The sequence below is a fragment of the Phyllostomus hastatus genome, unplaced genomic scaffold (assembly GCF_019186645.2).
Source record: "Phyllostomus hastatus isolate PE091 unplaced genomic scaffold, TTU_PhHast_1.1 phas_contig_1, whole genome shotgun sequence".
Lineage (NCBI taxonomy): Eukaryota > Metazoa > Chordata > Mammalia > Chiroptera > Phyllostomidae > Phyllostomus > Phyllostomus hastatus.
This window is the reverse complement of record NW_025333498.1, coordinates 40,524,223-40,550,784: the sequence shown is the minus strand read 5'-3', so window position 1 is coordinate 40,550,784 and position 26,562 is coordinate 40,524,223. Positions and strand designations below refer to the sequence as shown.

At 34.9% G+C, this 26,562-nt stretch overlaps 1 pseudogene; it reads left to right on the top strand.

Annotated features, from left to right (window-relative positions):
* LOC123825106 overlaps positions 1-17,339 on the top strand; it is a 72,556-nt pseudogene extending 55,217 nt beyond the window's left edge.
* Positions 17,340-26,562: the final 9,223 nt, after the last annotated feature.

The window sequence follows — 26,562 nt, the reverse complement described above, 5'->3', positions numbered from 1 at the left end:
ATTCAGTACATTCATGGGAAGCAGAAATCACTCTGATAACCTCAATACATAACACAGGACTTGGCAAATGGGTAGACACTGAGTAAATGTTTGCTAATTAATCTCAGGAAAACTCTTTATAAAACCTGAGATTGGTAAAGAATAAACCTTCCCATTTTGCCCAACTCTGTTCTACAACAATCTTTGGTTGATGAGTTTTGTTTCACCTCAGCCTAAACTTTAAAATACTAGTTGTTCATGTCAGGAAAAATGAAACCTTTTAATTTTTTCAATGAAGAGACCAAAGTCTAAAGCCATTATCTCAACTTTAAATAACTATGTAGACTAAATAATATTTTAATTGACAATTATATTTTAAGTATTATTTTTAAAAAACTGAATATATAATAAAGCTAGAATAAGTCCCCTGAAAATGAGAAGCAATGAAAAGGGCAGAGACTGCATTACTAGACAAACTATTCCAGTCCTTTACATTTTACATAGATTATTTACTTCCAAAATTAAAATTTTTAGTTTTGAATCTACAGGGTTCTTTATATTTGACAGTGCCTGATGAATTAATTGTTTTCTTGAAGAATGTTCTTTTGGCAGCTTGGGATAATAATGTGTAGTTTGTTCAATTTCTTGTGACTCTATCATCAGTGATACATCATCACAATGTCACCTTGCCTGTCAGGCTCAGTGAAGGGGGGATGAACGTGGGTACTTAATTGCTCTCTCTCACATAACTGGCAGCTGTTATTAAGAGTTACTACACATGGGCACAATGAGCCAGGGGAGGTGTCTTAGCTTAGCTTGAACATATATGCTGTACCTGAAAAAAAAATTAAAAAAAAACACAACTTATCTCTAAATCTGCCAAGCTGACTTCTTGCATGATCATAATGTTCCTTAAAAAAAACACCCTAAAATCAAAACCCTCCATATCTGCAGCTATGGTTATATCATTTCCATTTAACTCTGGCTTCAAAGGGCTGAATCTTTCACCATGCTATTTGAATCATTTAAAAAATAAAAGACAATGGAGGCTTGGAATGGTTGCCCCACACAGAGGCTCAGCTGGATAATGCTTCTGAATTTTAACTACAAAGTATCCGTGCTTTGTAAAGCCACAAACTTTCCATTCAGGATATTAAAAACAAAAAAAAAGGCTCCCAGTAAGATGTCTTTCTGAACTTGCTACTTAGCTAGTTAAAGCCTGACGAGCATTAGGTATTAGTTTTCACATATTTTGTTCGTTTAATATTTTATCTGAAGTACAAATTTGCATTCCTAATATTTAAAAATTTTTAAATTAAATTTATTGGGTCACATTGGCTAATCAATTTATATTGGTTTCAAGTGCACAGTTCTATACACCATCTATATACTGCCTTGTATGTTTACCACCTAAAGTCATAACTTCCTATACTTCCTCACTGGGTTAAAAAGTATATATAGTTTAGAGGAGAAAAAAGGACAGGAAAGACAATTGATCACCACATACAAAAATCTAGTAATGCTAAAAATCACCATTTCGTCACATTTCTATGAATATATAATCAGATATATAGGCACTATTAATCAATATACAGCCATAATCATTTCATGACTGATCTCCCCTGGCAATGCCCTAAATAATGTTCACATATCAAGAGGGAAGATGTGGTATGGAAATGAGGGAGAAATGACACTGAAGAGACCCCAAGAACTGAAGATCATGGTTCCAAACCCAGCTCAATTAATAATTGGCCTTTGGTCTTAGATAAAACACTTAACATTCTAAGACTATTCCCTCACATATAAAATGAGGATCATAAATATAGTTATGATCTAATATACTGAGTTGAAGCTACAAAAAAAAAAGAGTGAGAGGTATTTCTCTTTCTTTATTCCAAGAACCATTAAAGGAAAAGTGGTTGGAAGTGCTCTAGAGCTAATACATTTGCCTAAGTATAAACTATGAACCTGTCAATTTCTCACTGGATGAGTTGTTCAAATAGAACTGTATGCATCAGAAAAATAGGTATAATAGCAATATCAACTTCGTAGGGTGGTATTCCAAGTTACATGCACATAAAAGAACATAACATGGTGACTAAGTAATAGAAAGAACTTCAATAAATTGTTGCAGCTTCTTATAGTAATGGTAATGGTAGTTAAAGATATGGTAGTTGCAGCAATGGTACTCCAAAGTCAGTCACATCAGAGAGAGAAAATGCCTTCAAGGTTAACAAAACTTGGCAAGAACCTGACTGAAAATAGGAACATTATTCAAAAAGGCAGATGTCAAGCCAAAGCAAGATTATTTAGCAGTAGAAATGTAGATACAGAGGAGCCACTTAGGAAACATAGACATCAAACAGGTAAGTACCATCAATGAGGGACAAACGGGTATCAGATGCTTGTGAGTACAGGACCATCAAACAGGTGTATTCCTTTTTTAAAAAACTGACATATCAAGTTATGAGGTGCTAATAATATGAAAATAAAAATTATTAAACAACACATTTTCTTGTGATTCTAACATAGCCAATATCTGATCATTTTTCTTTTATTTATCTACATAGATAAAATATAATGAACAGGCTAACGAGACTTCATTCACTCTGCTTGATGTATGACTCACTATAAATCAACAATTTAACATTTTAAATTTCTACCTCAGTCTATGTGAGCTGTGACACAAAAGAGACTTTAACACCGAAAAGTAGAACTAGTCAATGTCCTATAAAGCCAGACTGTGGCTTGTAATAAATTTCTTTAAACACTGCTTTAAAATGTTCTTAGCATTTGACCTCTTTTTTTATATACCAAACCTCTTTAAATGTGATTTTTTTTATTTTCTAATATAATTCTAACATTATGCAATCCATTAGCCTATGAGCAAATCATCAATATTATCTATTTATATAGATTTGGGTAATATTGATGATATATATCTATTATATGCATATATATGATGTCTCTGTCCTATGTTATGTCTCAACCCCGGAACTAAAATCAATGTATTACCCAATATTAAGTGCTAGTAATAAAACAAGAAATGTATATTGTCCTGATAATTATGGTGGAAGTCTAAAAGTATACAAATACTTTGGAAAAAATATCTTTCATATATGACAAGAACCTTATCAATAGGTGATGGCAGTATATATTCATAGTCTATGAAAATCTGTAAGTATGCAAAATATAAAACAAAAGATGCATATAACAATTAACTGAATTAAAATCTCACAACATGGTTGATTCAAATGTTGACTTGCACCTCATTCCAAACCCTTTAAAATGCTAAGTACAATTTAGCAATTAAACAGAACAAAACAAAGAACCAAAAAAAAAACATATCCCTGGCCAGCTTGGCTTAGTTGGTTAGAGCACCTTCCCATACACCAAAAGGCTGCCAGTTTGATTCCTGGTCAGGGTACACACCTGGGTTGTAAGTTTGATCCCCAGTCAGGGCACATTCAGGAGGCAACTGATCAATGTTTCTCTCTCTCTCTCCAGCTCTCTCTCTCTGCCTCTCTCGCCCCCTTCTCCTTTCCCCTCTATCTCCAGTAAGAATAAAAAATAAGCCTTAAAAAAGAAAACAAAACATAGTGACTTGAAAAAAAGAAAAATACCTACATGTCAAGAATTTGAAGTTAGAAGGACAAAGCACATGAGGCAACACTTTAATATAAGATCTAAAATATGAGATAGAAAATATGAACTCCAAAGGATCCCAATAGGTAAAGAGCAGGATATTATTAGAAGGGCAGGGACAGGAGACATGGTCTCAGTTCCAGAAAAGCCATAGAAAAACCATAGACTTAGAACTGTATAACACCTGAATGAGACTCGAATTACTTGAATCCTGAGAAGTCTTCCCTGGTAATGAAAATGGAATTAGAGAAAATATACAATTTAGCCTAGAAAAGTCAAAACTAAGTTTTGTGTTTGACTAAAACATATATATCTATGTGTGTGTGCATATATATACATACACACAATTGACATATATATACAATTTACATGTATATCTACTTTATTTTAATTTTTTATTGTTGACACTATTACCAACATTTCCCATCCTCCTCCTGCCTTTTCCCCTCCACCAAGCCATTGCCCCACTCTGACCTTCACCACACTGTATATTTTAAAAATGATTTTGGTACAAACAAAGGAATAAAATCATTTAAGTAAAGACATAAAAATAGAATAGGAAGTTTCAATGGGAAATCAAATAAAGAAATGAGAAATATTAGAACTAAGAGACTATAAGAGATTAACATCAAATAAAGCTCACATAAAGAAGAAAACTAAAATCCCTTTAGCATTTCATAAAATAAGGGCTTGGTGATGATGAACTCCTTTAACTTGACCTTATCTGAGAAGCACTTTATCTGCCCTTCCATTCTAAATGAGAGCTTTGCTGGATAGAGCAATCTGGGATGTAGGTCCTTGTCTTTCATGACTTGGAATATTTCTTTCCAGCCTCTTCTTGCCTGTAAGGTCTCTTTTGAGAAATCAGCTGACAGTCTGATGGGAACTCCTTTGTAGGTTACTGTCCCCTTACTGTCCCCTTGCTGCTTCTAGGATCCTCTCCTTCGTTTTTACCTTGGCTAATGTAATTATGATGTGCCTTGGTGTGTTCCTCCTTAGGTCCAACTTCTTTGGGACTGTCTGAGCTTCCTGGACTTCCTGGAAGTCTATTTCCTTTGCCAGAATGGGGAAGTTCTCCTTTATTATTTGTTCAAATACCTGCTCAATCTGTTGCCTTTCCTCTTCCCCTTCTGGTACCCCTATAATTCAGATGTTGGAATGTTTAAAGATGTCCTGGATGCTCTATCGTAAAAGGACAGCAAACTCACAATTATTAACAACCACACCTAAAGCAAAACCTAAAGAAACTAAGCAAACAACTAGAATAGGAACAGAACCACAGAAATGGAGGTCACATGGAGGGTTAGCAACAGGGGGGTGGGAGGAGGAGAGGGGGGAAAAGGTACAGAGAATAAGTAGCATAGAATGTAGGTTGAAAATAGATAGGGGGAGGGCAAGAATAGTACGGGAAGTGTAGAAGCTAAAGAACTCATAAGTATGACACATGGACATGAACTAAAGAGGGGGGAATGTGGGTGGGAGAGGGTGTATAGGGTGGAGGGGAGTGAAGGGGAGAAATGGGACAACTGTAATAGCATAATCAATAAAATATATTAAAAAATAGAAGAAAACGAAGTGTGACTATATGTTATCTAGGAAGCAAAAGATAAAGAGAAGCTAATTAATACAAAGCAAGAATTACTGAGGCTTAAATCAGAGAATTCAACTTTTGTTATAAACAGTTTCAACAGAGGAGAATAAAGTTAATTGAAGATGGGCAAATTTCACAAAAAGAATGGCTAAATAAGTTCCAGAATGGATGAAACACATAAACCTGAGGTAAGCAAAGACATTAACCTTACTAAGCAAAATGTCCCTGGCTGGTGTGGTTCAGTGGATTTAGTGCCAACCTGTGAACCAAAGGGTCATTGGTTTGATTCCCAATCAGGGCATATGCATGGGTTGTGGGCCAGGTCCTCACTAGAGGGTTTGAGAGAGGCAACCACACATTGATGTTTCTCCCCCTCTCTTTCTCCTTCCCTTCCCCTCTGCCTAAAAATAAATAAAATCTTTAAAAACATAAGCAAAACGAGGTTTTTTTCCAATTAATACATATAAATTTGGACCTAGATGCATTATGATGAAAATAATTCTTAAAAAAGATAGGTAAACCTTTTAAAGAAGATAAAGTTTAAGATGAACATTTATTACAAAACAACTAGATTTTATAACAACTTATATCTCAGTAAAAATGTAAGAAGACAGTAGAATAACTTCAAAAGTCTCAGAAAAAAATAATGTTCACTAAACTTGAAAAGCTCCAATAAAACAATTTCAAATATTAATGCAAAACAAAAGCATTTAGGACAGAAAAGTAGATCATTTTAAATTCTGATTGGAAAATCAACTAATGACTGCTCCTTCATAAAAAATAAATTAATTCTTGAAGGTAGGAGCAGAATACAAGAAGTAATGATAAATAAAGAAATTGCTTATAATTCTCTAGATAAATTACTTAGAATTTTGATAGATTTAGACTAGTAAGTAATTTGTCTTTTAGATAAAATATTTAAACAATACAAATCACAATTACTGAGTCAGTGGGCAGTTAACAGAATTAGAATAAAAAATCTAGGTAATTTAAAAGTGACTGAAGTAAAAATTTCTAAAGTCCTTTGAATTTCTAAAGTCCTTTCACTTTGAGAAAGTGAAGATAAACCGATTAAATTTAGACAGGATTAATTAAGACAACTCGTCATGTTAACATTTTGAGGCCAATTTAAAATAATGAAAATTGAACAAATACTTTCAAAAATGTAGAATGTGGAAAGGGAAAAATAAATTATTAAAAATACAGTGGAAGATAAAAAGGTGGAAAAAACAAGCAAGAAATATATATGGCATAAAGTAGGAAATAATATGGAAGTAAAACCAAATATCCTAGCAATCACAGCAAATCATTGTCATATTCAACCAAAGATTGGAGTACAGATTCTCAGATTAAAAATAACAATAGAAAGTCAGTGTAATCCAGTTATGAAATTATTCACAATAGACTAAGTGATGCAGTCATAAATTAATTCCACTGTTTAGTGGCTTAAAGAAACAAATAGTTATTCCTCCCATGAACTTGAAATACCCGTATTTTTTGGACCATAAGACACACCTATGTTTTAGAGGAGGAAAATAGGGAAAAAATTTTGAAGCAAAAAATGTGGTAAGATATTTAATAACATAAATAACATACTATCACCATTGTAAATGTAATACAGCATTTACAATGTGTATTTGGTGTATTACACATACACTATTGTAAATGTAAACAGAACTGAACAGCAGCATTAACAACCATTATTCCTCCCAAATTTGGGGGTAGGGGAGGAGTACATCTTATAGCCTGAAAAACATGGTATATTGGCTAGATATCCCCTATTTATGAAACATGATCACCACACAGAGGTTCCTCTTGCTCATTGGCCAGGTTAGTCACCACTGCAGTGGGGACTGGGAAAAAGAGAGCTGACATACATAATTCGGTGAATGCTGTATCTTTTAAACACACTTAAATGTAACTCAGAAATATTGAAAATAAATGTATAAGAAAAGATGCAACTGCCAAATTAAACCAAAATAAAGCCACCATAGTTATTTAATAACCATGAAATTGACTTTACATTAGAAGAAATCGCCCTTAAAGAAGAAAATTAGTAGGAAGATATAGTAATCCTTAAATTGCATGTATTTGACAAGACAGTCTCAAGTATATTTAAAAGTTGGAGAAATATAAGGAAAACCCAATAAATCCACTATTAAAGAGATAAAATACATATGACAGAAATTTATTAGTAATTATATACACTTAAATATATTAGATATACATATTCTACACAATAAAAATACTTTAATTCTCTAAAAGACAGAAGACATACAGCGCACATGAATGGCAATAAAAATGTGATGTAATAGATACATATTTATAAACATGAGACTACATTTATAGAATGCACATTTTTTCTAAACACATATGAAATTTGTAAAAACTGACTATGTACTATCTATGAACCCAAACCATAATCAGACTAAATCCTCTTGTCAAAATGCAATGGAATTAGAATTTAAAATTCTATGATGCACCAATACATTTGAAAATTTAAATTACATTTGTAAATATTTCTTTAGTCAATGAAAGAATAACAATGGAAATAGTACAATATTTATAACTGAAAAATAAACTATTATGCATCAAAACTTGTGAAGTATAGCTAATACAAAATTTAAAATTTTCAAAGATGTATTTATGAATTAAAAAATTGACACACAAAATATGAAGAGAGCCCTGGCCAGGTTGCTCAGTTGGTCGGAGCCTTATCCCATATACTAAAAGGCTATAATTGATTCCCAGTCAGGGCACACAACTAGGTTGAGGGTTCAGTCCCCAGTTGGGGTGCCTTCAGGAAGCAACTGACTGATGTTTCTCACATTAATATTTCCCTCTGGTTCTTTCTCTGTGTTTCTCTCTGTCTCTCTCTCACTCCCACTCCTCCAATTCCTGTCTCCAAAATTAATCAACATATCTTCAGGTGAGGATTAGAAAAATGAAGATAGACAGCCCAAAAAGAGTAGAAGAGAGGATGTGATGTTAAAAGCTATAAATCAAGGAACAGATAAGATAGCAAAGAATCAGTAGAAAGTGACAGTGAAGCCAGAAAAAGAGTTTTAAAAGTACAAATTAAAGACTGACTTAGAAATACTACTGGCTAAGAAACAAGGCAAAGATACAAACAAAAATTATTAGAGATCGTAAAAATAGGTTTACAAATACAATCTGGAAATACTGCCATAAAAACTTCACTAAAATGCCCGGCTGGCGTAGCTCAGTGGATTGAGCGCAGGCTGCGAACCAAAGCATCGCAGGTTCAATTCCCAGTCAGGGCACATGCCTGGGTTGCAGGCCAGGTCCCCGGCAATCGCACATTGATGTTTCTCTCTCTCTCTCTATCTCCCTCCCTTCCCTCTCTAAAAAATAAATAAATAAAATCTTTTTAAAAAAAAAGAAGCGAAAAACAGAAATGAGTTTTAAAAAAACTTCACTAAAATGTACACTAATTGCATATTATTTCTGAAAGATATAAAAATTCAGTCATAATGATACAGAAAGACTGAAAAGGGAAAATGGGGAAAATGAAATTTCTAGTAAAACATTTACTCATAGAAAAGCACCCTTCATTAATAAATAATTCTGAGAAGGAAAATGGCATCATAGTAGGAAGGAGCACATTCGGCTTCCCTCTGCAAACGGGAGAGAATCCTGGCCAATCTATGGAGTGGAAGAGCAAGCAACCAACACACCTCAGCATATGTGAAAATAAGGAACCAAGGATTGTGGCAGAATTGAAAAACCAGTCGTTGAGAGGAGTGCTACAATACAGTAGTGTCCCAAGGACAAGCACGGGGTTGGGGTGGGGGGTCTGTAGCCCCAGGCTCAGTGCCCATTGCCAGGTTTGCCACAGAGTCCTTGGGAGAGAGCCGGGACAACTGCTCCCTCCCCAGCCAACAGAGTCTGAGTGGCACTGGGAGGAACCTAGTTGCCAGCAAACACACCAGGGCTGTGAGCACCCTCAGAGTCTGTGGACACTGGCGGGGTTGGATTGCACAATGGGCCCTGGCCCCCACGGTCACTAGTCTGGCTGGAGAGTTGGGCTGCAGGAGAAGCCAGGCCACGGTGTGGAGCTGCAGGCTTGAATAGGAGGAATTTCTCAAGAGGAAGGAGTGAAAAGACACAGACACTATTTGGGGAATTCTCCTATAGCAATTGCCGGCCTCACCAGCCGGGCAGCGATCCCAAGTTTGCACAGAGGGTTGTGCTTGTGTGGAGGACCTGTGCACCCCCATAGCATTGGAAAGGGTGAGGCCATTGGGCCGAGGGCACGCTCGCTGGTGGGAGCGCATTGCAGCACCCCAGTCCACAACAGTAACCCTGCAGAAAGAACTGATTGCCACACCCAGGACGAAGGGCCCAGGAGCCACCATAGCTCCCCAGACAGTGTCGCTGACAATTCTGAAGGAAGAAAAGCCATACCAGTCACCCCTCAGCCTGCGCAGCCAGCAAGACCAGAAAAACCAGTTTGGCCACTTGGAAACAAAGAGACTTTTTAATTTTATTCTATTTTTAAACAATTCTTAATTTTTAAATTTTTTATTATTTTTATTCTCTTTTAGTTTCTTTTTCCTCTCTTTCCTGCCTTCTTATTTTATTCCTCCCTCCTTTCTTTCCTCCAATTTTATCTCTTCTTCCTTCCTTCATCTGCCTTTTTTATTTTTATTTTTTAAATACCTACAAGTAAGACAAAAACCTGGATCTGTGAAAAGACCAGAGTTGAACCCAAAGAAGGGGAATCACAACAGCTGAGACAGTGAGACAAATTTCACTCTGCTATTACAGAGAACCTGCAAGTTATTGCATATTTGTATTATTATTATTTTTCTATTATTCCTCCATCTTTTTTAAATAGTATTTTTGTATTCCTCTTTTTTCTGTATAGTATGCTTTGCTAGGCTGGTATATTGTATTACTTGACAGGTTTCCCCCGATATCTCTTTTACAGTGTATTGCTAATGTACTGTCCACCTCACCTGTGTCCCATTAGCACACTATTCAAGGTTCTATACTCCCTATTTGTGTTATCTAGATCTCATAGATTCTGTCATATGATTGTTGCTCTAATATTATTGTAAATAATTGCTGTTCTCTGCAATTGTAAATACTTCACAACACCCCTCCTAGATCTTAGCCCACTTCAAAATTTCCTGAACTCTCTTATTGTAGTGATTAACTATTTTCTCACACACTACATCTATTTACTATCATTTACTCTCACCTTACCTCAGAATGTGACATCCCACAACCTCATTGCTTTATAGATCCAATTCACAATCCTTCCTTTCCCAACAAGAGTCTTATCTTCTTTCCATCCTTTCTAAAAATCAGCTAGCTGAGTGGAAAATCATGGTTAATACTATACATAGTCAAAGGATCTCCTATCTCTTCTCTTCTGGCTGCTACTGTAAATATCATAGAATACTCTCCTGCTGTCTTAAACCATTTTGCCTTCCCCCTCCAACGGATCACAAAAAAGTGTAGGTAGAAGCGGTGAACACCAGGATACCCACTGGAAGAGGAAACCCAACAACAAAGGAACCACTAACAGATAACAACAGAAGAAGGTGAAGGAGGGAGTGGAAATCACACAAACCTCAATCCAGGACCTATCGGGAAATACAACTAAACAGTAGAGCCAGTACTCAGTACAAACGACTGAACAAGAGCAAGAGAGAATCCTCAAAACCTTATACACACAGAAGAACCAGCTTCAACAAAACCTGCCCTCATCAGCACAACAAAATACAAGAGGTGGTGGACAGAGTGATCTTCATTTAACCAGCTGGTGGGAAGGAACCACCAAAGAAAGACCCAACAACAATCAAAACCCACAGACAAACACAGAGTCAACTTAAATGACAGCCCAAGACCAGTGAGCTCGGGAGATCAAGGAAACTGTACCACTGAAAGCACTGGTATTCTACAACAGAAGTTCACACCACAAACCAAGGGAGCTAGAACAGATCAATTTAAGAAGTTGAGGCTAACAAGAAGAGTCTCACAAACAATGCGAAGACAAAGAAACAATCCCAAAATGAAAGGAAAGGAGGAAGCCTCAGAAAGAATGTTAAATTAAATAGAGGCAATTCAACTATCAGATATTGAGTTCAAAACAATGATCGTTAGGACGCTCAATGAGCTCACAATGAGCTACCAGAAACTACAGGGAAGCTACAATGAGCTCACTGCAAACTATATCAACATGAAAAAGGAAATAGAAACTATCGACAAGGGCCAAGAGGAAATGAAGAATACAATTTCTGAACTGAAGAACATAGTAGAAGGAATGAAAAGCAGGATTGATGAAGCAGAAGATCAGATCAGCGAGCTAGAGGACAAAGTAGAAGAAATCACTCAGAAGCAGCAACAAAAGGAAAAGAGGCTCAAAAAGAATGAAGAGGGATTAAGAGAAATGCAAGACAATATGAAACATAATAATATTCGTATAATAGGGATACCAGAAGGAGAAGAGGAAAAGCAAGGGATAGAAAACCTATTTGAAAAAGTAATGATGGAAAACTTCCCTAATTTGATGAGAGAAAAAGTCACACAAATCCAGAAAACACAGAGTCCCGATCAAGAGGAACCCAAAGAGGGTCACTTCAAGACATATCATAATTAAAATGGCAAAATATCAAGACAAAGAGAGAATCTTAAAAGCAGCAAGGGAGAAACAGGAAATAACATATAAGGGAGCCCCAATAAGGTTAGCAACTGACTTCTCCATGGAAACACTCCAAGCCAGAAGAGAATGGCAAGACATATTCCAAGTAATGAGAACCAGAGGTCTCCAACCAAGGCTACTTTACCCAGCAAGGCTCTCAATCAAGATAGAAGGCCAAATAAGAAGCTTCCCAGATAAAAGAAGTCTAAAAGAATACACCTCCACCAAACCAGCTCTGCAAGAGATGCTAAAGGGCCTGCGTTAAGGAAAAGAGACGGGGAGAGAGAGAGAGAGGAACACAGGTATGAAAATGGCAATGAATAAGTACCTAGCAGTAATAATCTTAAACGTAAATGGATTAAACGCTCCAATCAAAAGACATAGAATAGCTGAATGGATAAGAAAGTATAGCCCACACATATGTTGCCTACAAGAGACCCACCTCAGGATAAAAGATATACACAGGCTAAAAGTGAAGGGCTGGAAACAAATTTTCCAAGCAAATGGACAGACAAAAAAAAAAAACCGGGGTAGCAATACTCATATCAGACAAAATAGACTTCAAAAAAAGGGCCATAAAAAGAGACCCAGAAGGTCACTTCATAATGCTCAAGGGAAGAATCCACCAAGAAGACTTAAACATTGTAAATATATATGCACCCAACATAGGGGCAACCAAATACCTAAAGAAAATCTTAGAGGACTTCAACAAAGATATTGACAGCAACACAATTATAGTAGGGGATTTTAACACCCCACTATCAAAAATGGACAGATCTTCCAAACAAATATCAACAAAAGATATTGTGGCATTGAATAATGTCCTAGAAGGAATGGACTTAACTGATATACATAGAGCCCTTCATCCCAAAAAAGCAAAATACACATTCTTTTCAAATGCACATGTAACATTTTCAAAGATAGACCACATGATAGGACACAAAACAAGCCTCAACAAATTCAAGAAAATTGAAATCATACCAAGCATTTTCTCCAACCACAAGGACTGAAACTAGAAACCAAACCCAAGGGAATAAACCTGAAACACTCAAAATCATGGAGATTGAATAGCATGCTATTAAATAATGAATGGGTCAAGAATGAAATAAAGGAAGAAATCAAAAGGTTTCTGGAAACAAATGAAAATGAACTCACAACAACCCAGAACTTATGGGACACAGCCAAGGCAGTCCTGAAAGGGAAGTTCATAGCGATACAGGCCTACCTAAAAAAGATAGAAACATTTTAAACAAACAACCTAACCATAAATCTACAAGAACTCCTGGAACAACAACAAAGACAGCCCAGAGCAAGCAGAAGGAAGGAAATAACCAAGATCAGAGCAGAATTAAATGACATAGAGACTAAAAGCACAATTCTAAGGGTCAATGAATCCAGGAGCTGGTTCTTTGAAAATATAAACAAAATCAACAAGCCTTTAAGCAGGCTCATCGAAAAAAAAAAAAGCGAGAAAGGATCTAAATAAACACAATCAGAAATGAAAGAGGAGAGATTACAACTGACACCACAGAAATACAAAGAATTGTAAGAAATTACTATGGAGAACTGTATGCCAAGAAATTTGAAAACCTAGGTGATGTGGACAAATTTCTAGAAAAATATAATCTTCCAAAATTCAATAAAAAAGAAGCAGAAAGCCTGAACAGACTAATAACAGCAGATGAAATTGAAGCAGTAATCAAAAAACTCCCAACACACAAAAGTTTAGGTCTGGATGGTTTCACAGGAGAATTCTACAAAGCATTTAGAGACGACCTAACCCCTATCCTCCACAGACTATTCCAAAACATCCAAAAAGATGGAAGACTCCTAAACTCTTTTTATGAGGCCAACATCATCCTAATTCCCACGCCAGATAGAGACACAACAAAGAAAGAAAACTTCAGGCCAATATCACTGATGAACACTGACGCTAAAATCCTCAACAAAATACTGGCAAACCGCATCCAACAATACATTAAAAAGATCATACACCATGACCAAGTGGGATTCATTCCAGGGATGCAAGGATGGTACAATATTCGCAAATCAGTAAATGTAATACATTACATAAACAAAAGCAAAGACAAAAAACCACATGATCATATCAATAGATGCAGAAAAAGCATTTGATAAGGTACAGCACCCATTTATGATAAAAAACACTCAGCAAAGTGGGAATAGAGGGAGCATTCCTCAACATAATAAAGGCCATATATGAGAGACCTACAGCCAACATCATATTCAATGGGCAAAAACTAAAATCTTTTCCACTAAGATCAGGAACAAGACAAGGCTGTCCACTTTCACCACTTTTATTTAATATAGTATTGGAAGTTTTAGCCACAACAATCAGACAAGAAAAGTAAATAAAAGGCATCCAAATTAGAAAGGAGGAAACAAAACTGTCACTGTTTGCAGATGACATGATAGGGTACATAGAAAATCCTATAGACTCTCCCAAAAAACTGACCTAATAAATGAATTTGGCAAAACATTGGGATACAAAGTCAATATCCAGAAATCAAAGGCATTTTTGTACACCAACAATGAAACAACAGAAGCAGAAATCAAGAAAAAAATCCCATTTGATATAGCAAAAAGGAAAATAAGATGCCTAGGAATAAATCTAACCAAGGAAGTAAAAGACCTGTATACAGACAACTATACAACAGTGAAGAAAGAAATTAAGGGAGACACAAACAAATGGAAACATATACTGTGTTCATGGATTGGAAGAATTAACATTATCAAAATGCCCATACTACCCAAAGCAATTTACAGATTCAATGCAATACCTATTAAAATACCAATGGCATATTTCACACACACAGAACGTGTGTCAGAATGGCCATCATAAACAAAGCAACAAACAACAAGTGTTGGAGAGGTTGTGGAGAAAAGGGGACCCTAGTGCCCTGTAGGTGGGATTGCAGACTGGTACAACCACTATGGAAAACAGTATGGAATTTTCTCAAAAAACTAAAAATGGCTCTGCCTTTTGACCCAGCAATTCCACCACTAGGATTATATCCTAAGAACCCTGAAACACCAATCCAAAAGAACCTATGCACCCCAACGTTCATAGCAGCACAATTTACAATAGCCAAGAGTTGGAAGCAACCTAAATTCCCATCAGTAAATGAATGGATCAAAAAACTATTGTACATTTACAATAGTTTTTGTAACATTGGAATTCTATGCAGCAGAAAGAAAGAAGGAGCTCCTACCCTTTGCAACAGCATGGATGCAACTGGAAAGAATTATGCTAAGCAAAATAAGCCAGACAGTGAAAGACAAATACCATATGATTTCACCTTTAACAGGAACCTAAAGAATAAAACAAAGAAACAAGCAAAATATAACCAAAGACACTGAAATAGAGAACAGTCTGACAGTGTTCAGAGGGGAGAGGAGAGGGTATTTCAGGGGAATTTCAGGGGAAAAGGGGAAGGGTTTACAGGAAGAAGTATAAAGGACACAAGGATAAAAACTAGGGGTAGGTGGAAATGGGAGGGAAGAAAGGAGGGCTGGGTGGGTGGGTTGGGATGGGAGTAAAATATAGAAAATTGTACTGCAACAACAATTAAAATAAAAAAATGTTTTGAAAATAAATAAATAATTCTTTCTTAGGTAAATTGTTCTACAGATTATGGGAGGGGGAGTAAGACTACTCCCAACTTATTTTACAATACTAGCAAAACATTGGTATAAAACTGGGCAGTGACAGAATAAGAAAGGAAAATTATGGGCTAATTAAGTTTATAAGCACATATGCAAAAATCTTAATTAAATGATCGATGAATCAAATTATGAAATAGCTTTTATGATGAGAAGGGTTGACTCAGGAATGGAAGGATGTCTTAATTTTAGAATATCTATTAATGAAACTTCCACTTTAAGCTATCATATAATCATATAATTATCTCAACAGATAGAAAAAAGCATTAACAAATTTGACATTTAATTTTGATCCAAAACTAATAGCAAGCTAGTAATACTAAAGAGTTCCCCTAAGTGTTTAAGTAAATGTTATAGTAAATATATTAAATGGTGAAATTTTAGATTTATTAATTTTAAATTAGAATAAGCAAGGGTGCTTAGTACCATTTTTATTAAACAATGTACTTACTGTATTAAAGAACCAATTTAAAACAAAAAAATTGAGAAACTTTCATTATTAACAGATAATATGAAGGTGCACTTATAAATTCAAGAGACACTAGAAACAAAATTTAGATCTGATGAGAGAATGCAGTAAGTACAAGATAAGTATGCATGATAACTTTTCTTATTCACCAAAAAATGTATTATAAAAGGAATTCTACTCATTAAAATAACAAAAATATATAAAGTACCTAAGAGTATATTAACAAAAGTAATTTTTAAAGAAAATAACTTTTTAATAATAGAAAAAATAAAGATCTGGCTAAACATAGAGAAATGCCATGGTCATGAATGGGAAGAGTCGGTATCATGAAAGTGACAATTCTCCTAAAATGAATCTATATTTAAATAAATACCAATTGATTCTCCAGAAACTTCTGAAGAATATGAGAAGCTAATTCAAAAATTAAAGTGAAGAATAAAGGGCCTGTGGTACCCAAGATGAGTTTTAAGAAGAAGAAGAAAAAACATACTGCAAAATATTAAGCATTTTTATGCAGGTAATGTAAAATGTATGTATCTGTATATACATTTAATTGTGTAGCATATAGTCTATTTATATAAGTATATGATGTATAAATTACATAATAACAATAACATTTATATATTATGTATCAAATATTTTATTTATATAATTTTAATTAATATAATGTACTGTTTTATAACAAATATATAGTTTGTATATGTAAACTATGTATAATGAATAAAATTGGACTTTTTGTAATTGAATGGTTTAAAAGTGAATCTGAGTTTAATTGAATGATTAATAATCAGCACATTAAAAAAAAAGACATGTTATCAGAAAAATCACCTGATGAACATAACAGTTACTATGTAATAGAAATAACAGTACAAGTCAACTGGAAATGAGTGATGTGTATTGGTCTGGATCTAATCATAAGACAAAAAATACACACAAATTTAGATGTGGGAAGTTGGTATAATTACTTTATGAACTACAGAAGTGTAACAAGACTAAGAGCTGAGTGAGGGTACCCAAGGAAGGGCAAACTTGAAATGATAGCCCCCTGTACCTTCCTGCAGACTGGGGTTAAGAAGGTTTGCTTGCAATCTGCCTCTCAGAGACACCCTCTGGATTGTGCAGCCAGAGCAGGCTCAGAACATGAAGTGTTTGCCCCGGATGTCCTTTCTAGAAAGATGGTCACTGGCCACCAGCCAGGACTGAGCAGTTGCCAAGGAATTGAGCACTTGGGGCACACAGCTAAACACCAGTGGATTTCTCCAACACCTGTGCCACTGACCAGCCTTGCAGCAGAAGCATGAAGCAGCAGAAGAAAACAAACCAGAACCAGGAAGACAAGTCCTCTACCAACTGGAATATCATTCAAGTGGCCCCCTCCTGACAAAGCTTAACATCATGTTATTGTAAAGGAGAAATGTTAATGATCCCAGTCTATTTGTTACAGCAGGTACCAGTAAATACTGAATCTTTACTACTTGAAATATATGAAAACATGTTTATTCTTACTACTAAAAGACTAATTAAAATACCAATGGAATACAATCAATTTCACATCAATAAGTAAAATTTTGAAAGACTGAAACTACAAAATTTTGATGAGACTTTAGAAAGTCTCATGAAATGTGATTAGAAACACTTACATTCATTAGTACTAGAAATAGGCAAAACTAAAAATGTTGATATATTTGTATCTTATGTTCCTACAAGTCTAGGTACATATTCTAGAAAACTTTTCAGGCATATATAAAAGAAAACATGCATTTTGATGATTTTATAAAACACCATCCATTACAATGAAAAATTAGAAAAAGACCTCCCTATTTATCCACTAATAAACAAATTATTGTATATTTATACACTGGGATGTTTATACAATGCAAGTCGTGAAATTAAACTCCAATTCTACACTTTTCTGTCAGGCTTTCTGCAACAATTCTCTCCCTTATAGTGTAGACCACAAGATTGAGCATTCAATATAAAGTATCAGTGTAATTTAGTCAAGGTTCAAATTTTAAAGTCAGCACATAGGGTAAAATTCATGTGTAGTTAAAACTACCCTTTAAACTGATGCATAAAGTTTGTGTATAATGCTGTATGGTTTGCTTATGCACACTAACATTTGAGAACTATGGAGCAAGGTGAAAGGAAGCTTCTAAATCAATGGCATATTTATACCATGGTATCTATTAAAATAATATACATAGACTATGTACCAACAGGGAAATATCTAGGGAAGAAAATCAGTGAAATGAAAACAAGTTTAAAAAGAATAGCAGTATGATAATGTTAGAGAGCTTATTTGTAGGCTTATATAATTGCAAATATTATATATTTAATAAACACATATACAATAGCAAAAAAAGATAATATTTATACATGTAAACAATGGAGATTCTAGTTTTGTTTGTGGTATGAGAAACACATACAGTTATAGATAGACAGATGATAGGTAGAGAGATGATAGGTAGAGAGATGATAGATGATAGATAGATAGATAGATAGATAGATAGATAGATAGATAGATAGATAGATGATAGGGAGGGAGGAAGAGAGAGTAAGGAAGGGAGGGAAGGAGGATATGGACAACCAATTATTCCAGCAATACTTATTAACTACTTTATCATTTTCTCTCCTATTTTAAATAGTATTTGTATCATGTACTAAATTCTGATATATGTGTTGATACAATTCTTGGCTTTCTATCTCTTTCCATTTGCCTATTTTTCAGCCCCTGTAGCAATGCACTACATATCTTAATAGCAAGTCTGGATATTAGGTACAGTAAATCAACCATCTTTTCTTGTTTTATGAAATTATCTGAGCTAATCTTACCATTTTCTTAAGAGGTCTTTATTTTTCTAAAACTCTTGAAAGAACAGACTGAATCAGACTCAAATCAATCAGACATTTACCGAGCACCTACTGTGTGCCAGATTTGGAACCAAGTACCTTCCAAATTAAAAGCAAAATTTAAAATTTATCTCTTATTGACATGTATTAACATTTTAGAGCCTCAAATTTAAAACTGAAAAGGTAAACCCTGTAGGAAAGGAGAAACAATTTTAGAATTCCTTGTCTAGAAATAAAATAATTTATCTTAAGGATAGATTTGAAAGTGCACTCATCTGATTTAGAAGCTTCCTTTCACCTTGCTCCATAGTTCTCAAATGTTAGTGTGCATAAGCAAACCATACAGCATTATACACAAACTTTATGCATCAGTTTAAAGGGTAGTTTTAACTACACATGAATTTTATCCTATGTGCTGACTTTAAAATTTGAACCTTGACTAAATTACACTGATACTTTATATTGAATGCTCAATTTTGTGGTCTACACTACAAGGGAGAGAATTGTTGCAGAAAGCCTGACAGAAAAGTGTAGAATTGGAGTTTAATTTCACGATTTGCATTTAGGCAAGAGATGGACTTTCAAATGAAGCAAATACCTTGAATGATGGTACACAGGTAGGAGGAAGGTGAGGTACTTAGGGGCTTAATGTACTTATCTGGCTCTGCAGGTTGGGTACCAGACAAGAGAAAAGGGTGTATTTATACTGTAGGCTATGAGAATTGTGCAGTGTCAAAGAGTACAACAATATCTGACAGACTAAATTATTTTAAAAATAGTAATGATGTTAATCTCATTTAATTAGGTAAGTAAGCTGCTCAATATCAAAGAATTGTAGATCTTAAAGCTGAAAGAAAGAGACATGGGCAAGTAAGATGCTGCTGCCATTTCCACTTTGCACACCAGATGACTGCCCAATCATAGCTGTAATAAATGGCAGGAAAGTTGACTTCTAACATTATATGAAAAGAATGATCATCTTGCCTGAGGATCTTTTTCTCTGAGGAAATTGTGTTAATTAGTGGTCACTACTTAATTATGTGATCTTCCTGCCACTTATCAGCCATTCACCATTAGACTAAGCACAGCTGACCAGCAGGATAACCTACATGCAGGAAATTTAGTTACCAAGAACTGCCTACACCATTTTCCTCTCCTTTTTTTCCCATTAATTTAGTTATGAAACACTCTGCACACATACACACATGCAATCACATGCCATATAACATATGCATACACACACATACTTTTTAATTAGAAAAATATCATTCTACTGTTTGATAACCAGAAAAACCCTGAAAGTTCAGTGGCTTCATGCATATAGGTTATTTCCTGTCCATGCAAAGTTCACTTAGTGTCCAGTGGCTCTCTGGGACAGCTCCCCTCCAAACAGTGTTTTAAGAAAACCACGCTAATTTGATTTTGAGATGCTGCTCTCTCAACATGCAAATTCCAAGGCCACTGGGCAGAGAAAATAAGAAGTGGTGAATTCATACTTGATCTTAAGGGCTTTTCTGTGCTCATAGCTCTCTGATCAGAAATAGTCACACTGTTATGCTTAATTCTGAGTGGGCTAGGAAGTCTTTCCAACCACAAGGAAGGGAAGGAGCCCAGATGAGAACACTAGTCATATATGTAGACTTTATACCCTACATATCACAAACATGCATGTCGAGTTTAACAAATAGTTATAAAAGGAACAACCGCCTACTAATAGTGGGAAGAATTAGAGCCCTGTGCACAGCTTTGAAGGTCCTCAGCATGCCTTCACAATCATAAGACTTTCTCTTCTCCCCAGAAGTGACCATAGTCCTGATGGGTAATCATAAACTGTGGCTGGGTGACCCGCTGACTTCAAAGTTATTAGCCAAAAAATATATAATAGTGTTACCCTCAATTAAATTTAAAGTTAACTAAGTTATTTTCTGAACTGATGTAAAAGTTTTCAGTTTATAATTTTATTTACCAAACAAGTTTTCTACCGTAAGAATTTTTTTACTGGCATTAATATGCTATTATATTGTTATACCAAACCACATGTATAATTTATCATACTATTTAAAGATATTAAAATATAATATCTAAAACATAATCCAAGCTTATTGAACCATATCATAAAATTCTGACACTGTCATTTTAGTATTTTATTTTAATTAACTGAAAGAGAAACATGTAAAATCAGGTAAAATTTACATGAGGTTTGGTATAGATTACATATTTTTTTTTCTTTATTTTTCCAGTTGTTTAAGTAATTTGGATTTAGATTTAATGTGTTTAAATGACCTCCTATTATGTAAAGAAAGTCCCTCAAAATAAAAAGATGAACAGATATCTACCTGCAGACAAAGCATTGGGGAGGGTGCTAATCAATTACACAAAATTGTATTTTCATAATAACTAAGAAAATGGCATAATTTAAAATAAGTTTATAGAGACATTGCTTAAAGTTTTTCCTTTAATATCTTATTTCCATGAACAAAGATCAGCCTTAATTATCTACTGTGGTTGATATTCATCAGTTAATGTTCCTCTCTAGGAATGACCCTTGCCCAGGTCATGCACTCTCCATAGGGGCAGTCATGATGTAATGACTTGTCCGAGTGAGAACATGAAGGCTATTCTTGGCTCCCATTGAGGACAACTCTGAAAGGCCCAACTTCTTAGTCTCTGTGACAGCTCTCAGTGTGCCTGCCAGTCCTGTTTCCACCCCCTTCCCTGACACAATTTATTGATCACATGGGCACTCCCTAATAAACTTTCCCATGTGTCAGTCCTTTAGAGTCTACTTCCTTGGGAACTCAACCCGCAATAGCCACCTCAAAATTATCAACATCAATACACACACACACAAATAATTTGTGAATGAAAATCTTTTAGCCACATAAAATATCTTCTAGGAAAAAAATTAATGCTTACCTTGAGAAAAAATCTGAGTTAATAAAAGGACCAGTTTAGTGTGCACAGGTGGGAAGGGAGCTGAACTATGACTAGATAAAGGTGAATAGCTGATGTGTAGGTTAATATTTTTCCTAACCTACTGCTTTGTGTATTTAAATATACTCATTAATAGAGTTTGATGAGATTAAAAGGAAATTAAAAAAACAATTGGCCTAGAGAAAGAAAAATAAATGTGAACACATTAAATAAGACCACTCCACCATAGTAAGAAAAACCAATTAGTTTAAATAACTTTTGTATTGAGAAATGTAATTGGTTAATTAATTTTGTATATTATAGAATATATGCCTATTCTGTGCATTCATCTTTTTTGTTTATTTATCCCTATTAGTTAAAATCCATAAGGTGCTTGTGATAGAGTAGTAAAAGAATATACTTTGAAATTATTTCAAAACATTTAACCCATCCCCTTGCCCAAATATAACTAAATCATCTTTCCAATGAGGAAAAAAAGCCTATAAAAGTCTCCAATGCCATTCATTGGTTCTGATATAACATCTAATTCCACATTCATTTACTAAAAAACAGTTATATATATATACATAATATACATAAATTGATAGCATCAATGGCTTAATTTCTCTCTGTGGAACTCTTCCTGGAACCTTGAATTTGGGAAGGTAAGTAGAACAACCTGAAAAGTTTTCTGTATCTGCTTCAGTCTGGTTGGGTTGTGGGGACTAGGAACTAGCAGGAGGCAAGAAGTATGTTGGTGAAGGAAATGAGAGCTTTCTATAGAAATGGCAAAGATTTTCAACATTTTCATCTCATGGAAAACAAACTAATAGGAAAATTCTGTGGCAAACCAAAATATATATTGTTTGCCAATCTGACAAAAAATAAGTGTAGTTTTGTTTTTCATACCAAATGGCTATTACAATGCCGGCTGTTGTCATTTTTTTAGTTGGCAGTCTAAGGGAAATGAGATCAGTGCCCTGAGTAAATAGTCAAGTATTGCATGTTTTTTAAAATTCCTGAGGCACACTGATTGACAATTACTGCTATCGAGGCTTGTAGCAGTAATAGAAAAGCAGCCTAGTGATGGTCTAGCTCAACTTGACCAGAGTGCACTCAAGCCTCGAGTCACTCAAATATCCACTTCTCCTCTGACTACAAATAAAATGTCAAACCTCATGAAGGAAAAAATGTAGATGAATAACAACTATTGTCTTGTCTGACTAGAATTAGTATGCTTTATTGTTATGTTATTTTATCTTGTGGCTTTTGATTACAGATCAACAGTAGAAGAATACATGCATATTCATCTCTATTGTAGCCAGCTTGATGGCACAGTGAGGAGTGAAAAAGGATGAGCTACAAATCTGACTGGATTAAAATCAGCATTATAGTTGGAGAGTTCAGCTCTGTCTGTTCATCATACTGACAACCTCTCTTTACTGAACCAGCGGCCGTAATTTTAGGAAAACCTTGTGGGGGGCCAGAGAAGTCCAGAGCTGAGCTGTGCATCCTAGTCAGCAGCTGCTCTCAAAGGTGCAGTGAGTGCCAGAAAGCACCCATTAAAGAGGAAATGAGTAATAATGTTTTACCAGCAAAAAAAAAAATCACTTTTCTGTCTTTATCTGAACTGACACTTAAACCATTCTCTTGCTGCTCCCCCATCATTTACTTTTTACATAGTCCTTTGTGTTGCAGTTAATAGTAGAATTATATTTGTACTTAAGGGATCTGAATAGCTCTTGAGAAATAAAACATGCATATCAAGCCCAGAAAAACTTTATGTTGGTTCCCTAGCCTCTTCTCAAATTTGTGTATTACCATTGCACAAAATACTCCAACTCAGTAAAAATAAAAATCTATGATGGCTAATTTTATGTGATAATTTGTCTGGACCACAATGCCCGGACATTTGGTCAAACATTATTCTGAAACTTTCTGTGAAGGTGTATTTGTATGAGATTCACATTTAAATCAATGGACTTTGAATAGAGCAGATTATCCTCCATAATTTTAAAGGTAATCTACTCAAATTGGCTTTATCCAATCAGGTGAAGTCCCTAGTAGAGCAAAGACTGAGGGATGCACAGCCCCACAAGCAAGAAGGAATTCTGCCTGCTGACTGTCTTTAGACTCAAACTGCACTGCTTCCCTGGGTCTCTCGCCTGCTTGTCTACTCTGTAGATTTTAGACTTCCACAATAATCTGAACCAATTCCCTAAAATAAATCTCTCTCCTCCTGTCTCTCTCTATATATACACACATCCTGATGGTCTGTCTCTCTGGAAAACTCTCATAAATACAGAACTCAAATTCAACCTCAGTTACCTTGAAACCCAATGTTGTGTTTGTTTGTTTGTTTGTTTGTTTGTTTGTTTGTTTGTTTTATCCCCAATACTCTCTTCCATGGAATGAGTGCATGACAGGGGCTATATATAGAAATCCTGACTCTGGACTGGTGTGTCTGCAAGACAGCAATAGACAGCACCTGATTAGGTAAGTGTCAATTGATAACTTTAAAACGATTACATTGATGATTTTTAAAAGCCTTTTAAATCTTTCAGTTAAAATAATTTTTAAACAGTTAATAAAAATCTCATTATTAAATTCTAAATTTCTTTTTAGTATTTTAAGCTGCTAATCCTTTCCAATTTTTTATCTAGTTGTATTTAATGACAAAACTTTTTATTAATATCAATATCTCTAAATTGCTCTAAATTAATGTTTCCTCTACATTTGAAAATTCTATCTATCAAATGATAGGTGGTCTATTTGCAAACCATCTGGTTTCTCCATAGTTATATTATAATAAAATTAATATTGTACACCATATTCTAAAGTAACCTGGATGATTAATTCGAGGAGATTCCAGGTTTTCAAAATAATTAATCAATATAGGGAATTATGTCCATGCCCTTCCACATGAATTGATGTCTGTGCCATGAAGCAGTATGGGAGTAACCAGTACTTAAGAAATCAAGTACAATAATAAATATCCAAATCTCATTTTTTCCTAATTTTCAGTTCTTAAACCCCTTGAGTTATTTTATTTTATTTTAATGCCAGTCTATTTTAGCATAAGCTTTAGTAGTGAGAATTACTGATAAGTTTCAAGACTGTTCTGTTTAAAAATAAATAAACCAAAACCCTCTCAACTCCCAATCAAAGGAACAAAAATATTGCTTTGGCCCTGATCATTGTGATGGTTAATTCTGTGTGTTAATTTGGGTAGGTTCTATGGTGTCTACTTGTTTGGTCAAATACTACTCTAGGTGTTGCATTGAAGGTATTTGTGGATGTGATTAACATTTGGAGTCAGTTGATGTTAAGTAAAGCAGCTTACCCTCCATAATGAGGATGGGCCTCATCCAATCATTCAAAGGCCCTTAAAAGCAAAGACAGAGATTTCCCACAGATTCTCCTCAAGAGCACAGCATAAAAACCCTGCCTGAATTTCTAGCCTGCCAGCATGCCCTATGAATTTCAGACATGCCAGCCCCCACAATTGCATAAGTACAATATGAGCCAATTCCTTAAAGTGAATCTCTCTCTCTGTCTCTCGCGTGTTATGTGGGTGTGTGTGTGTATAATATATAACATATAAAGTTGAGTCTTGAACAATTCAAGTTTGAATTGCCTGGGTCCACTTATATGAGGACATTTTTAACACATTCAGTACAGTAAATTATCTTTTCTTCCTGATGATTTTCTTGAGGGCAGTTCCTTTTCTCTAGCTTGCTTTATTATAGGAACACAGTATATAATACATATTCGATAGAAAATATGTGTTAATAGACAGTTTATGTTATTGGTAAGGCTTTGGGTCAATAGTAGTTAAGTTTGGGGGGAATCAAAAGTTGTGTGCCAATTTTCAGCTTTGCAGGAGGTCAGTACCCCTTACTATGTATATTTTTATCTGTATTCTATGTTTCAGTTTCTCTGGATAACCCTGACTAATACAGGCATATACAATACAATATATATTATAAAATGTATCCACTTCTTATATCAGTTTTAAAGTTGGAAAACCTATGCAAATTTCATTTGCTTTATTTTTTTTTCCAATAACTTTGGAGTATATACTCCTTTCCTTACTCTTACAACCAGCATAGACCTGAAATATAATAGACAGTCATTTTTTTTGTCAATTCCTTTAGTCAATATGCCCTATTATTGGCTGAACACACTATTTTTTATTTGGTTTATTCAAAAACAAAGTGGCCTGATTTACAAACCATTAAGTGCCTTTTGAGGGTGTTTGAAGGGCAAACAATTGGACTCAAGGTCATTCTGTAGAATGAAAACCAAAGCCCAAGTGTTAAAGACCCGATCACAATGTGTGTTTCACATCAGACTGTAAAAAAGCCAAGTTGAAAACCTGACAGCAGTGAGTTTGAATTTCCTCGCAACTCAACCTAAAATTCTTTGCATCTACATTTTATCTATATCAAATGGTTAAAAATTGTATTATTAAATGCAAAGATTTATCATTCTCACTCTAATATTATGTGTTAGGCAACATAATGCCCTCCATAAAGAAGTCCACATCCTAACCCCCAGAGACTGTGAGTAGGTAGCTATCTCCTTACATGTCAAAAAAATCATACTTACAGACCTGAAGTTAAAAGATTGTGAGATAGGAAGAGTATATGGATTATCCACATGGGCTTAATGTACTCAGCGAGGTCCTTTTAACTGAAAGAGGAAGGTGAAAGATTTAGAGACTAAGAAGAAGACATAACAATGTAAGCAAGGTTCAAA